The sequence below is a fragment of the Rousettus aegyptiacus genome, unplaced genomic scaffold (assembly GCF_014176215.1).
Source record: "Rousettus aegyptiacus isolate mRouAeg1 unplaced genomic scaffold, mRouAeg1.p scaffold_m13_p_15, whole genome shotgun sequence".
Lineage (NCBI taxonomy): Eukaryota > Metazoa > Chordata > Mammalia > Chiroptera > Pteropodidae > Rousettus > Rousettus aegyptiacus.
In genome coordinates this window covers 51384277-51399556 of record NW_023416290.1, presented here as the reverse complement: position 1 = coordinate 51399556, position 15280 = coordinate 51384277, and positions in this window count along the sequence as shown.

Below are 15280 nucleotides of genomic sequence, written 5' to 3'. Positions count from 1 at the left end.
TAACCTCTCAGTTCTCCCAGGCCCATCCCAAAATACTGTTTCAGCTTTTAAAAAGTTTTTTTTTTTTCCTCACAATGCTTTCATTTTATCACCTCCCACTCCACCTTTTAACCCATTTCTCCTGTAGCGAAAACAGTAAATCACTAAGATTGCTAATGACCTCCATGTTGTTATCACAACTGGTATTTTTCAGTTCCTTAGTTTGCTTCCCACCACTGCCCCCCCCCTCCCCCCAGGAGTTTTGCTGCTGCTGAGAACTCCTTTCTTCTAGAAAAACTCTTGTGAACGATACCACACTGTCCTCCTTTTCCTCCATAATCTCTAGTCAGTCCTACTAGTCTCTTTTACAAGCCCGGTCTTCATTAATTGTTGAGATTTCTCAAGGCCATCTAGACCCTCTCCACTTATCCCCAAATGTTCCTTATCTAGAAAATCTCATTCACTCCCACTTTTTAAAATACCACCAACATAGACAACTTAGAAATGTATATCTCCAGGCCAGGCTACATTTCCGAGCTCTTCACTCTTATAACCAAATGGTTTATTTGACATCTCACATTACAAGTCTCAATAATACCTCAAAACTAAAATGTCAAAAATAAAAATCTTCTTTCTTCTCTTATATACATATACGAACACAGAATGAAATTAAATAAACCTGTTCCTCCTCCAATATTCTTTCTCTCAACCATCCATCAGGTTATACAGAAGCCCAGAGACCTTTTTGTCACCTCCCTTGCCCAAAACTTCCGGTGTGTGTAAAGTTTCACTTTAATTCTAAGGGAGGGCAAGAATATGAGTGGATTTGAACTGTCCAACAAATCTTATCAGTGAGGTTCACCGAGGCAAACCAAGATAAACATACTTTGGTTTGTAAAAGTGGAGGAATGCAACATTTCTTAGAGATGAGTGTGTGTTCAGCTCAGTGTATCCCAAGATGGTCACCACAATGTCTCTCATGCTACATGTTATTCGTGCAATGCGATGTTGACACTCCTTCTATCCAGCGTTGACTTCTGTGTAGCCTCTTCTTGAACTCTAGTTACCTTTCCATAACGGCCTCTAACAATAGAGTATGGGGGGAAATAATGATATGTGATGTCTGAGGGTAGGTCATAAAAATGACCTGCACTTTTTTCTTATTCCCTTGTTGAGATATTTACTCTTGGAACCCAGCCGCCATACTGCAAGGAAGCCCAGGTCACTTGGAGAAGCCACGTGAAGCTATTCTGGCTTGAGTAAGAAAGCCTTCAAATGACTTTAGCTCCAACCAACGTCATACCGTAACCATGATACTGTCCTCAGTGAGACCCACCTAGCAGAGTTCAGTCTACCCCCATAACCACGAGAAGAAATAATAAAATTCTTTTTTTTTTAAGCTACTAAGTTTTGGAATGCATCTGTTATGCAGTTATAGACAACCAGAATGTGTTTAGTATATTGAAGCTGGAGCTACCTTTAACAAAAACCTAAAATGCATGACTTTGCTTATGGGAATGGGTGGCAGCTAGAAAATGGAAGATCTTTAAGTAAGGTGTTAGTGGAGGCCTAAGGATCTTCAGGAGATTGTCAATGAGGGATTAAAGGGAAGTGAGGAAAAGTGGAAGATGGAAGAAAGGGTCTCGTTAGCTGGTGGCAGAAATTTGGCAACACTGCCATCTGAGCTAACATGGAAAATAAAAGATGGGCCTAGTGATTCAGTAATATTGGTCAAGGGTTGTTATACTCATTCTGTAAAGGGCCAGTTAGTAAATATTTTAGAACTGTGAGAAAATATATTTCTATTGTTTGAACTACCCAGTCTACGGTATTTTGTTATGGCAGCTCAGGTTGACTGATATAATACTGACGTGATTATATGATCACAACAGCTCGCACTAAATTGTCAATAAAACCTTTCAGGTTTTATCCTTTGTAGGAATGTTTGCATTTTAAAAGAGAAGGTGGTTACCATGAAATTGAACTTTCCTAGCCTCAGTAACTTGGGTACACTAATACCTATGTTCCTGAGCTACGGGACTTGTTCAAATTCCTTTAAGTGGTGAACTTTCTGGTGCTTTCAGCAATCCCTGGTTCCTTTTCTTCTCTCCACCATCCCCTTTCCCACTGCTCCTTGCATCATATGGAGAATTGCTACTGAAACAGTCATTGCTACAAGTGCATTTTGCTTGCTCAGCATTTCCAGGGTGGAGTGAAACAAAGTAGAGACTTGGTTTAGGGAGAGAGTATGGGCCGGCACGGAGCACCAAAGATATTAGAAGCCTAAGAACCATAGATACCTAATGCAAAGGAATGCCTGGATCGAAAGAGAGACCAGAGGGGATGGCGACGTCTGTTTTGAAGGTGGGTGGGAGGGTGGGTGTTGGGGTCGGGAAGAGAAGGAGATGTCCAGGATGATTTGATTCTGGTGCTAACAGCAAGTCAAAAGGATCCACAGAGCAGAGTCTAGATCGTGTTTCTCTCATGTTAGTTCCGAAGGCACCGTCCTTGTCATATTAAATGCTTAATATTCTAAACTGTGTCAGCAGGTGGCTCCAGAGGCAGCTGTTCGGTGAGACTGCAGCAAAATGTAAATTATGCTGCAGGGAAACCCAATCCTGTCTGCTAATCCAAAAGAATCTTGATGCAAACATAAAGTGATGTTGTAGCAATATGATTTAAGAAGAATAAACCTGGGTGTAACAGAAAATTATGAGCATGGATACTCTCTAATGTGAACCATTTGAAATTAATTACTAGAGAGAAAGAAACAGGGACTGTTGTCCTGGGTGCCCCACCACACTCCAAAATGTGAAGGGCCAATTTTACTCCTTGGCCACCGATTTCCTCTAAGGTTAGCTGTCTTCAAATGTTCTCACCTCTGCACCCACATGACTGCAAGCCGTTCTTTCCCCTGAAGACAAAAGATCGAGATTAGGCAGGCTTCATTTCTAGCTATATTATAGAGAATGCGAGTTCTTGGAGCCTCTGAGCTGTAGAAACCGACAAAACTGGTATCAATTATGCAGGAACTTAGGAGAGAAGGACACCATTTGGAAATTTGAGGTTTGAGTGCCTGTTATGAAGCAGAGGCTGTGGCTAAGGGCACTTGATTCATTTGTAAATGCTGGGAAATAAAGAGTGGTTATCAGCCCAAACTGAAAATAGCAGAATTCCTCTAGGACATCTTTCCATTTGGTCTTTCTAATACCAATCCCCTTCCTCCAATTCTGCGCCTGCCTGCCAATTTCAGATTGGTCTACGATTAGTCAGCACCTACCATTTGGTACCTCTTTCAGCCCCTGCATTTTATCCTTTGTCTCTTAACCCATCCTTGTAGATTCCGAAATTCTCAAGGGTCAGGTTGAACAATATCTGTGGAATCAACAGACCAAGAATTGGAAGGAAGAAAGAAAGTGAAGGAAGTTGTATCAGTCAGTGCCTTTCGTGGCCCAGACACTGTCACGCATGTTCTTTGACCTCATCCTTACAGCCATCCTGTATGATATAGAAGTCGTTATTCCAATTTTGCACGTTCTAAGGAAGCTGACACAGAGAGCTTAAGGACAACTACAAAGCTTCTAAGAGGTGGAAGGAGTAAAGGCCCTCAACAGAAATTTTTTCCGCCCAACAACAGCCCTACGGATCACTACTGAATTCGTGAACCCATTCTTTCTCCTATATTTTCTGCTACAGTGAGTGCTGTTCCCAAGTAACAACTTGCCCACATCGTACCATGGGCGCCATCTTTGACTATACCTTTTCTGTTACTTCATAACCAACCACTCGCCAAATGCTCTTGATCCCATCTCCAAAATGACTCCACTATTCGACTGTCTCCTCTTGTCACTTTCTTAGGTCACTCCACCGTCATATCTCACTTACAGGTGACTCTGTCTCCAGGTTGAACCAAGAAGTGTGTGTCTGGGGTAGAGGGGAGGTTGAGGGAGAGTAGAGAGCTGCAGAAATGTCTTTCTATTTTAATCACTTTTTAACAATACTAAATCAAATAATAGCACATGTGGAATATTTGTGTTATGGTGCTTGGCACTGTAACTACTCATACATGGGACTAGCATTAATATGGAAATTACATACAAAAGACTTCCTGGTTAATGTGTTTAATATCTTAACTGCAACTCAGCTGGCAAGTCATGCTTTGTCTTCTTCTTCTGCCTAGAACTCATCTTTTAGTTCCCCCTGAGACTCTTCTCCCTCTAAATTCCTCATTAAATCACTTTTCCTTTACATCTCAGAACAAGATTTATTGATTTTTATGATATTCATTTGTCAAAAAATATATTCAATCTAGGGAGGTAGTCTGTAAATAATAACTTTAAGTCTATCTGCTTGTGCTTGATAGTGTATTGCTTCAGAGCTAGGAAACTCCCAAAGAGAGATGATATTATCAGTTTTATCTAATGACATAATTAATGCATTGAATTTCCATGAGTCAGTTAAGAAAGCGCTTTTCTCAGAACTGTTTAACCTGTCATCAGAAAACGATTACTCAAATTGGCAGACAAATAAGCATGTGCATATTTAAAGTAGCTATGGAAATTCTCAACGATATAGAACATCAGAATGGGAATGCTTAGAGTCCTAGGAACTATTCGAAAATATGTGTATGTGTGTGTGTGGGGGGGCGGAGCGGTATTTTTTGGTTATTCTTGGTTGGTTCTGCCAGAGCAGTTAGTGGGCAACTGTTACGAAATGAAGTGTGTCCCCACAAAATTCTTATGTTGAAGTCCTAACCCCTAATGTGGCTGTATTTGGAGACAGGTGCTTTAAGGGGGTAATAAGGTTAAATGAGGTTATAAGAGTGGAGCCCTAATCTGACATTACTGATTTCCTTATAAGAAGAGAAAGAGACTCCAGGGATGTGCACGTGCAGAGAAGAGGCAAGGAAAAAACCAACCCTGATGACACTTTGATCTTAAACTTGCAGCCTCCAGAGCTGTGAGAAATAAATTTCTGGTTTTTAAGCCACCCAGCCTGTGGTATTTTGTTACAGTAGCCCCAGCAAACTAAGACAGTAAGGAATAAGGATGCTAACGGCCCTACAAAGTGAAGGATGTCAGATTCTACACACTGCAAACTTGTCCTGCCCAAAATGCAAATGGCATGCTCTTGAGAAACACCAACCTGGTCTCTTCATCAGATAGTTGACCCCGTTAGACTTGTCTTTGAGGAGGGCAGGATATCTTGTTTGCTTTTGCTCCGCCAGGAGCTAGCAGAGTGTCTGGTGCTCCATAGGAGCTTAGTTACTGTGAGGGTGTGATGTCTTAAAATCATTCGTGTGATTGTTATGTGTTTCACTTTCTGTCTCAGTCCACCAGAGCTATCCATCTGTTTTCAGGGAATATCGTGACTTGTTACTTTTTGACATTCGAAAATTAGATTTTGCTGCAAGACCATAGTGGAATTCTTTGCCAAGCTCTGGTCTTGAGGAAGGATTGGTTAGAGTCCTTTAGCATAGCCAGGGCCTCGTTTTGGGGCTCAGTCAAAAATTCTTCCTATGGGAGTTCCACAAAGAAGATGAAGTGAGTGAGTCTGGAGCAGGGAAGCCCTTTTGCTGAAAGTGAGAAGCTTTAGATATAAAAAGGTAATCCCTTGCCACCACATCTAAAAATTGCACCCCAGTCACCTATGGGTACCTGACATTCAGTTTTACACGTTTGGTTCTTTGTTTATTGTCTCTCTCTTTGACTAGAATGTCAAGTCCATGAGGCAGTTTTTTGTCCATTTAATTACTGCTGTGTTCCCAGCATCTAAAACAATATCTGGCCTCTCAATAAATATTTATTGAATGAATGAATGATTTTTCTTTTCCCTTCATCTCCCGCATCTAAAAAAAGGAGGAGGAGAAAAAGTAATTTCATTTGAGAAGATAACGTCCAAGCTTTTGATGTAATCACTGGATTTCCTCTACTTGCAGAGGAAACCCTAAGAACTGGCTTCATAAAATCGCATCCTGCGAGATCTAAGGACCGGCACATCGCATTGTTCTGCATCTGTGTTTGCTTCCTTTGAATTCCTTCGCAAGGTTTACAGTGTGACAAATGACTTCTCTAATGGCACTGGGCCACTAATTGTTCAGAAAGTGCACAGATGAAGTAGAGCCGATCCCCTGGGTGCTTACCTGGAAACATTTTTCATGAATGGTGACCCCATCTCCACAGCGGAGCTGCCCAGAGAAGCGTTTCATGTCACTGAAGGAAGTCACACCTCCAGGTCCATCATCTCTGGCGGAAGCGTGTATAGGTGAAAAGGTGAAGTAGGATTCTGCATTAGAAAATAATTCTATCAGGAAATTCTGTGCGTTCAGGTCACAGAGTTTTGGCAACCAGCGTTGGGACTTTTCTTTGCCACAAAAGAATAAATGTCCTAGGAAACATCAGGCCAAGTTACCAGGAATGTGCATCTTCACAGAGGTTTGGGACCATCAAGTTCATTATTAGTATCCAGCAAGGGCAACCCCTTTCCTTGGGGACGAATTACGTGGTGACTCATTAGGGTGGGAAAGGGTAAGGGAGACGGGGAATCCACAGAGGGTACTGCACTTTAGGGTGTGACACCTGCATAATGTCAGGTTCACTTGCAGAACAAGTCATTTGTTACCTTTGACGGTGTCTGTTATAAAATGAATTCTCTTCGCTGGCATAAAGGAGAACCCTCCTAGAAAGCTGTTGGATAATGGGATGAAATAACGAGCTCCAGATCTATACTGTGCTCACAGAAATAACTTCGGTCTGTTTAGTGGTGCAAATCTGATCAAGTGCTTTCACGCCAGTACCCACTCATTCCTTACCACAAGTCTGTGAAGAGAACAGAGAACGTCCATTATGCAGACAGGAAAACTGAGGATCCAGAAGGGAAAGTGTGTTGCCCGAGCCCTTGGAGCCAGTGGTGGAGCCGAATTAGAGCTGTGATCTTCCCCCCAGTAGAGTGCCTTGCACCACACCTGGCTGCAGCACTCTGCGGTGGGTCATGAATACAGTGATGATATGACATGTCAACAAACCAGGACACTCTGGAGGGGAAGAGAGGATCTATAAGCAATGATTTTGAGACAACTGGACTCCAGGGCTACCTCAGGAATACCTGGATGAATGGTTGCCTTGATCACGGGGCAGAGGGGGCAGACACCCTGCATGCCTGCCCTGCTCATCTCTTTTCTTTGGCAGGAGACATAAGTCTTTACCTCAGTTTTTGAAAGTGAGTGACTTTTCAGTCCCAGTACAGTTTGATAAACAGACTCAGTCGGGTCAAGTAATAAAGAACCTGTTTTCTCTTTGTTTTGTGCCACCGTGTCTGATAAGTTTGGACCGCAAAGCTCTAGAAATATGGCCAGTGCTTGGAAGATACACTGAAGAATAAAGAAAGGAAAGATGATGTATGTGGCTTCTGCAGGAGAGAGAGTAAGAGGCTGATGAGAATAGTCAAGACACCCTGGGCAACTTCTGGTCTGCCAGCTGGGCAGCAAGCAGCGTGGAGGTTATTATCAGTGTCTGTATTTCTGCTAGAAAAGGCAAATTCCACCATGTTGAGATGGCCACGAGGCTTCCTGGAGAGGTCATAGACAGCCCCATTTGGCTGGCTCATTCATTTATTCTCTGGTCACCATCAATGTCTCAGTGATGACTGTCGTGTCTGTTATGGCAAGAGCTTGCTTCTGGAAGTAATCCCTCAGGCAAAAATGCATAACAGCAGTGACTAGCAATTATATTTCTAATAATAGCACATAACCTTTGCAGAATGCTTTTGTAATTTTTAATGTTTTTAAACTTTAAAAACATTACAGTGCTTTAAAAAGTACCTGGCTTGTAGTAAGTGCAATGTGTTTTCTATTATTATTGTTCTTATTTTTCATTGGACTCTGACAAACACCCTATAAAATAGGTTGAACGTAAATGACAAAGAAGAAAACTAAGCACAGATCGTCTAAGTCTGTTTTCCTTCGTTGCCCAGCCCGTTTCAATATCATGACCCTGGCCAGAATGCTTTGGGTTCTGCTAAGAACAATGTTTTCTATCCTATGATCCCGTAACTTCAGCACGTAAAATCAGACTCCCTCCTGATGCATGTCACAAGATAATTTATTCTCTGGGTACACTTGAAAATTTGGAAACTCGAAGCAAGTTTTTCTGCCCCCAAAAACTTATTGGCATCCTGAGGCTACAACGTGACTGGGTGGTTGGTTGTGTCGGTGTGTGCCACGCCCGCTCTAACTCATTCTCCGTCACTGGTGCAGGAAAGCCAGTCCCATCACAGGCAGGACTTCGTTGAGCTCACTCTCCATAGCTGTGTTTGCAAAGGCGCCAAGGAATCCAGAGGCGATCTCTTAGAAAACCTGTTCTGCTGCATTTCAGAAGCTGTGTGTAACTCAATGGGCTAGGAGAAAATCGTCCTCTCTTAGTAACGTGGCAGGGCCTTGCTGATCCCTGGCAGCTTCCAGCGCTAAAAGTGGAGAAGGGAAAGCAATGCGAAAGTCAGTCAAAGTCCTCTCTAGGGCGTATGGAGACAGTGCGCCAAAGTCACGTCCTCAGGGTAACAGAAGAATCAAAGAGAAAGGTCGCTGTTGGCTTGCCTATTGAAAAGGTCAGATCTGAGTGAGGATAAGCAAGATCTGCAGGGCGAGTGGGCAAGGAGGCCAGACACCCAGGAAGAGCCAATGGTTTAATTCCGGTCGGAATCCAAAGGCTTGAGATCCGGGAAGAATCCATGTTTCACTTCAAGTCCAAAGGCAAGAAAAATGCCAAGGTCCCCAGTTCAAGGCTGGGAGGCAGGAAAACTCTTTTATTCAGGAGACGGTTAGCTTTTTTTGTTCTATCCAAGCTTTCAGTGGGCTGGCTGAGGCCCACACACGTTATGGAGGGCAGTCTGCTTTATTCAGTGTAGTAATTTAAATGTTAATCTCATCCAGAACACTCTCATGGAAACATCAGAATAATATTTGACCAAATGTTTGGGCACCTCACGGCCCAGTCAAGTTGACACAAAAATTAACCATCGCACCTGGTATCAAAGGTGCATCAAAAGTTCCAACGAAAGTCATCTGGGAACTGCTGTAAGCAGAAGTCGCTGATCTTGACACACACATGTATGGAAACCGATGTGCAGCTCGCCGTGGCCTCTTCGTGGAATACCGAAAATCGGGGGAGACGTGAAGGAAGAGAAGACAAAGCATCACCCTAGCAGGAGAAACTGACACCGCCGGAGTATTGCTAATATTCCTGTGCCGAGAGTTTTTCCTAATTTGGACTATTTAGAAAACACATCTTTAAAAAGGGGCTGGAATTATGGCTAAAACAATTAGAAAATCCGACAAAAGAAATGACAACCAAAATTTCATCAATAATCATAGCAAGTATTATTTCCTCATTGTTTCTTTCAATTTTTATTCATTCGTATACGGGTTTTTCTATAGTTGTAGTCAAACTAGGATTGGAATATTGTGTCATGTGTCAAATATGTGTTATACTTGACCAAAGGCAAATTTGGCCCCCCAGGGAACGTTTTGTAATATGTGGAGACATTTTTTGGCTGTCAAAACTTGCAGAGTATGCCCACTACTAGGGGCCCGGGTGCTGCTAAACATCCTGCGATGCACAGGACCAACCCCCGCCCCCAGACAAAGAGCGATCCAGTCCAAAACGTCAGTAACGCCGATGTCGTGGAACCTGGTAATATCTTGTAGAACTGATTTTACTTCACCTGCAGTGTTCGACAGTGCTACGTCGTCTTCGAACTAGTTTAGTCTATGTGTTCAGGTTGCCGCCACAACCTGGGTACTGAATGAAATGTTCCACTGAGTTAGCATAAAGAAATTTCCATAACTATCTCCCTATTGTTGGACGTTAAGGTTAAGAGATTTTGCTATTGAAAATAGCACTGCAATGAACATTGTGCAATTTAAAATTTTTAAATACTCCTTTAGGATTAATTCCCAGGTGTGAGATTAGAGGCCCACTGCAGAAAAGGAGACGGGTAATGTTTTGTGAGTAATAGTTCATTTTTAGGTTCTTAAGAGCAGAGATTTAATGTTTTAATCCCTAAAATTTAATACGCTGTCTTAAATATGCTATATCTCGGTAAGTGTGCACTTAACATAAATCTTTGTTACATTAGATCCAGTTTACCAAGAATATTTTTAAAAGCTGGGATGATGATATTTTCTCCTTTGATCTGTGAAACATAGTTTCTAATATCAATCAATTTCCTAATGTTATATTATCCTTGTATTTTTAAAATAAATCTTGCTTGATCCTTTTTATATATTGATTGATTTGAGCTTTTGGTATTTCATCTAAGTTTTATTTGCATAAGAGTTTGGTTTATAATTTTATTTTTTGTGCTATGTTTGTCTAGGCATGTACAGAGGGGGCGGGGGTTAGGAAATATTCACATACCTAGAGCGGGAAAGTCGTAGAAGGAAGCAGAGAAGAAAATCGCTTGAAGAAATAAATGTATAGGGGGAAAAAAAAAACAGTAAATCATCAGAAAAATAGTATGATGCCAGATTAACATAAATATCTCTAAGTGAATGAATGCATGAATAAATAAATAGCTTTTCATCATGGGAAAACTTATTCAGTGCTCTCCCATACATCAATTATTCAGCAAATATTAAGCACCTACTATATCCAGCCATTGTGTTGGGTGTTATGGATATCATGGTAAATAATTTATTCTGTCTAGAGGATATAGCCATGTCTCGTGAGTTACACTCTACCCAAAGTGCTAGGGAAAGATAAGTGATTTCTTTCATTACAAACTTAATATATGTTTAATGCCAAAAAAACTAAATACCAAAAAATCTTACATGAAGCTATAGTTCTGTTACCACTCAAATATAACTGCTAACTGCCGTTCTTGCTGTATATAAATGTGTAACAACCTCAAAGTGATTAAAACAATAATTTATTATTACCTTTCAGAGTTCTGGGCCTGATTGGCTTAGTGGGGCAGCTCATTTTTTTTTTTTTAAAGCTTTTCTAAAAAAATATTTTTAATTTTTCCATTATAGTTGGCATACAATATTATATTAGTTTCAGGTACATAACATAGTGATTAGACATTTCTATACCTTACAAAGTGATCGCCGCGATAAATCTAGTACCCAACTGACGCCATGCATAGACGGCAAGATTTTATTTATTCATTCCTTTATTTCTATAGCTGAGTAAGATCCCATTGTATGTGTGTTCCGCCTCCTCTTTATTCGTTCATCTCTTGATGAACACCAGTCGCCTCTCTATCTTGGCCGTTGTAAATAACGCTACAATAAGCATCTGGACGCACATTTCCCTTCAGTTCTCCTCTTCATTCAATCTGTTGGTTCCCCCAAAATACACTCATCTTGGCTGTTGTATCCACTTCTGACCGATTGCCTTTTACGTTTTTCATCTCCATTTTTATATTTTCTATCTCTTTATTATAAAGTTCTCACCGAATTCATCTACTCTTCCCCTAAGTTCATTGGGCGTCCGTATATCCAGTGTGTTGAACTCTGCATCTGGTAGATTGCTCGTCTCCCTTTTGTTTAGTTCTTTTTCTGGAGCTTTGTTCTGGTTTTTTTTTTTTTTTTTTTTTTTTCATGTGGGACATGTGTCTTTGTCCCCCCATTTTGACTGCCTCTTTGTGTTTGTTTCTATGTGGTAGGTAGAACTCCTAAGTCTCCTGGCCAGTAGAGTGGCCTTATGGAGTAGGTGTCCTGTAGGGCCCAGTGGTGCAGTCTTGCCTGGTCATCTGAGCCAGATTCTCAAATTATGTCCCTTGTGTGGGTTGTCTGTGCTCTGTTCTTATAATTGAGCCTTTATTGCTGTTTACACGTTGAAGGGAGGAATTGATCCTTGGGCTTATTGGTTGTGAGGATTGGCCGGACAACGGCTGAACCTACAAAGCAGGATTCGCTTTAGCAGGGCTCTGGTGCCTGTCCAGTCTGCCCTTCAAGTGCCTCTTCCTCAGTTACAGCCCTGGGTGGGGCTCTGGCTCTGGCTCCAGCTCCAGTCAAAGCAGGCCGCTGGGTTGCTGGCCTAAGGGCCTCCTGGGACGGACCAGCTGCAGGCCAAGTTCAGCCACAGCCTATACACTTCCAAGGCCACCTGGTAAGAGTCACCAAGCAATCCACATATGGCCTGCCACTTGTGCTGGACTTAGAGGTGCCTTAAGAAGCCAAGGCAGGAACCGAGGCTGGCTGCCACTAGTGCCAGGCTTGCCGCTGCTCAGCAAGAAGTGTGCTCAGGGCATACTGAGGCTAGTTGCTGCTTCTTTGGGTTTTGTGAGCCTTTGAGAGATTTTAGGAAATCTGCAGCATGAGCCATTTATATGGGAAAAAACCACAGGAAATACCACAGAGGTGTTCTGTCAATTCAAATCTAATTGAGCCTCTCTAATAAATTTTAAATTTTAGTTGTATTTTTCAGCTCCAGAATTTCCACTTGGTTCTTTATAATAATTTCCCTTTGTGGATAGTTTCTATTTGATGTGACATTGATGCCATACCTTTGTTTCTTTAATTTTCGTTTCCTTTAGTTATTTGAACATATTTATAATGGCTAAGTTGAAGTCTTTGTTAAATCCAACATCGGGTCCCTCTCAGAGACAGTTTCTGCTGCCTGCTTATTCCCCTGTGTATGGGTCATGTTTTCTTATTTTTTTACATGTCACCATTCTTTGTTGATAACTGAAAATTTCAGATAATGTATTGTAGCAATTCTGGATTTGCCCCTCTCCTGAGCTTGCTGTCGTTTGCTTATTTCTTTAGCGACTGGTTGGACTGTTTTAGTGACGTCTGTCTCCCCCACAGTGTGAAGGCTCTTCGGAGGACTCAACTTTGGGCACGTGCACTCTCATTCTGAGAGGATCAGATATTTTCTCAAGGCTCTCTTTGACTCTTTCCCTGATCACACCCAGCTTTTAACCTTCACTAATTGCCAGTTGAGTGTTCTATTTTTTTTTTTTTTGACACTACCCTAGGGTAGGTACAAATCGCTCCACAATTATTCAATTATCCAGTTAAGCTTGGGCTCCTTTTCAGGAGTAGTGTTGAGGTCACTGAGGTTTGTTCTCATCCCAGATAGGCTCTTCTTAGCTGTCTCTTTCCCAGGTTCTCTCTGGTAAATTAGCTGGCCTCTGATTTAGCCTACATCTCTCATGAAGCTACCAGTCTCCTCGTAATTGCTTTCCACCAAAGTGCCGTTGCTTTTGAGAGTGCCCTTAGGCTTGAACTTTCTCTCACACGCTACTTCACATGAACTTGGTTCCTTCAAGGAGAGCTTCAGAGCTCTCTGCTTGCTGGCCTACCTTCCCGTGTGAGAACGATCTCTGTGCCATGGCCGCGGAGTTGGGGACGGGGACAGTGCTGCACTTCTCCCCCGGTGACGCCTGTGGTCTGAGGCCGGTACCGCATGGAGGCGACCCACTCTAGATCGCACAGCAACTTAGAGACAGACTAGGCAGAAACCAATCCCTTAGGCTTCCGCCCGGCATGCCTTCCCCAGACCCCACTGGCTGCTTAAGTCAGCACGGCACACCTGGTGGACCGCTTTTCTCCCAGTGGACTCTTACCTGTAGAAACGTAGTTCAGGAGTCGTTTTATGGAAGCCCGGCCAGAACGCTGTGGTCTGATCGAGATGCCCCCATTATCTACTCCTTTGCTCCTTGGACATTCCTCTGCCGTAGCAGCATCTTGGCAGGGAGCATCCTCACTAACTTACTTGCCTGTGCCTCCATTAGACTAGAAATTGTCTCAAGGCAGGGGCCATGCCGCCTTTGATTTTGTGAGACTATTGCCTAACACAGCATCTGGCACATGGCCTCCTAATGGATGCTTAGTGGATAAATGATTGCAATCCAGGTAACCTAATGTGATGTGACGGTCAGGGTCAGCTGGCTTCTTGAAGCAGGATACAATTGATGCGAAATGAAGGATGCATCCAGTTAACCAGGTAGTGGTAGATAAAATAACACAACATGTTCCTTTGTTTCACAAGTATTTGAGGGTGTCCATGTGTATTGTTTGCTTCTGTTGAGAAAACAGCTAACATGACAGACAGGTCTTTGCCCTCATGTGAAGATTACAGTTTAGCAGCAAAGGTAGACAAGAGACAAACACATGAATAAGATAATTTCCTTCCATAGTAGTCAGGTACTTTGAAGAAAATAAAAAGGGGAAATGTGGTAGAGAATGGCTGGGTTGAGGAAGTTCCTTCAGATAAAGTGATCAAGGAAGGCCTCTCCCAGGAGGTGACATTTCAGCTGAGACCCACAAGATGAGAGAGAGCCAGCCTCATGCATGGGAATGTTCTGGGAGGGAGGACTAGCCAGTGCAAAGCTCCTGAAGTGGAGAGACTTGGAGGTGTACAAAGCACAGCCAGGGACCCGACTGGGCTGGAGAACAGGATGGGAAGGAGAGTGATGATGAGGCTGGGCGAGCAGGGACCAGATCGGGGAGGACCGGGAGGCCCAGGAGGAAATCTAGAGGTTACTCTAAGCACAGTGGGAAGCAAGGGGAGGGTTTTTGATGGGGGAGGTGATATGCTCTGACTTGTGTGTTGAAAAGGTCACCCAAGGTGGGAGGGAGTCAGGTTAGAAAGTGAATGGGGTGACCCCCAGCACCCAATGGGGCTTTCAGTCAACATTTGAGAGGGAGCCAGGAGCTAAAGACAAGAAGCCATGTATGTAAGAAATGTGTAAGCTTTTCAACTTCCTTGTGTTTACTGTTTTTGTAACCTCGTGTTCTGTAAAATCCTCAAGCCTCACAGATTTATCTTTGGAGAATGGGGCAATAAGGTGGAGCCAAGGATAAGAAATCCCATGGTGTAGAGTAGAAGGAGGCAGCTGACCAAGGAGAAGCAAGCAGCCAAGTCCCCGGGTCATGCAGCAAAAATGGAAGGAAATACCAGAACCAGCAGGTTTGGGCTTGAGAAGTGGAAAGGGAGAGAGAAAAGGAGATTTTACATCTAATTATATTATTTAGTTGTATAGGCAGCCCCTTTATCACGCAGTATTTTATAGCTCAGCTCTTTCAACAGTCTCTAATTACGTTGCCTAATTAACACCTACTTCGCTCACCAGCATTTAACTCTTTCCTTGGTTTTGGCAGCAGGGCCCTACGTAGATAGCGGTTTTATTGGCAATAGGGAGCTGACTTGAAGTGCTTAAGATGTGATGATGAAAGGCAGGATGGAGAATGATTTTTATCTTATTAGGTTGTAGAGATTTCTGGATGCAGAGAGGTCAGCTGGGCAGCCAGCCTAGCAATCCATGCCCCAGCTGCTGGTGGTTTATTACAGTA